The sequence below is a fragment of the Diospyros lotus genome, chromosome 2, assembly GCF_014633365.1.
Source record: "Diospyros lotus cultivar Yz01 chromosome 2, ASM1463336v1, whole genome shotgun sequence".
In the NCBI taxonomy this organism is placed as follows: domain Eukaryota; kingdom Viridiplantae; phylum Streptophyta; class Magnoliopsida; order Ericales; family Ebenaceae; genus Diospyros; species Diospyros lotus.
In genome coordinates this window covers 46,028,595-46,029,895 of record NC_068339.1, presented here as the reverse complement: position 1 = coordinate 46,029,895, position 1,301 = coordinate 46,028,595, and the positions used below count along the sequence as shown (strand labels likewise).

The 1,301-nt window shown below is 34.4% G+C and overlaps 1 non-coding gene across 1 annotated transcript; it reads left to right on the top strand.

Moving 5' to 3' along the window:
* The first annotated feature begins 578 nt into the window (after positions 1 to 578).
* LOC127796128 (small nucleolar RNA Z102/R77) lies at positions 579 to 666 on the top strand. The gene has a single exon (XR_008021956.1). It is a non-coding gene; the product is annotated as a small nucleolar RNA Z102/R77 (small nucleolar RNA).
* Positions 667 to 1,301: the final 635 nt, after the last annotated feature.

Genomic DNA, 1,301 nt, shown 5'->3' with positions numbered 1-1,301 from the left:
CACTTCAAGAGGTACAATGTCAAAAAAAGAAGCAGAAATTGGTACTCACATGCACATCAAAGGCCTTGGCCTTCGGGTATTTATGTTTTCGTACATATCAACCTTCTTTGTTTTTAAGGGTTTCACTGCTACGGTCTTTTTTTTGGGGAGCCATTTATCTACTTTGACTCAATGTTGGCCTTGTTGGGTCTTTGCATAAATGTTTTAATAATATGGTGTCTACTTCTATATATGGCTCTATTCAATCAATCTCTTTGACCTACTGATTATGTTCCTTTGCTTTTATATTTGATTTTCTTTGGCTTATGCTTCGCAGTTCTACTTCTATTTGATATGATAATTTTCTACATTATTCTATGCCCAGGATTTCATTTTCAGATAAATGGGATTGCTACCAAAAATGGTGTTCATTCTTTGTTTTGAAGATGGTTTTTTCTTCGCCTCGGAAAAGAAAAATTATAGAACAAGAGTCATTTGAGTTAAGATCATTAGCTCCCCCGTCAGACTATATGATGAGGGATTAACCAAAACAACTGGTCTTAGCCCCCCCCCCCCCCAAAAAAAAAAAAAAGAACATGAAATGAGATGATGATTAGAATTCTTTTCTTATTGGTTTGATCACCAAAATGCTGGTGTATGCTTATGTATTAGCTCTGGCTGACATTCTCTTTCATTATTTGTTGGGTTAAATTTTAGTGTTCTTCTAGTCTTTCTCAATACCTTTTTTTGGTGTGTGGATGCTTTGCACAGTTACGGATAAAATCTAATGGTTAAGGACATGGTTATAAAAATTCATAACTGTGGTTACAATTACCCTAAAAAATGTAACTAATTCGATCCATGCCCATCTGTAACCTAAACACACCTATCTATTCTATAAATAACTTGGGAGTGCTGTACAAGAGAGTAATTTAAGTATTTGGTATTTTTTAACATTGGGTGCTATTACTAATATGGCTAGAGTTGAAGAGTCTAGATTTAACATTAGAAGCAAAGGAGGCGATGCAACAACTGGGACATTAGCTTCAACTTCTAATTCTGTGCCAGCTTTGGATGGGGAAGCCAATTAGATGGCACTAATGAGGAAGATGATAACTATAACTCCAATGATGAAGATGACTTTCTTAATCTAGGGTAAATAATTGAAAATGAATTAAAAGACCCTCTTTTGTTCTCTTTAGCATGAGTTTTGTCTTGACAATATTATATAGTAATTTAGTCGTAGTTATTATATTATCTCTATTGTTTTTGAGTTTTGCATTTGTACTTTGTTTCAATTGAGCACGCGCCTACGCTTTGTG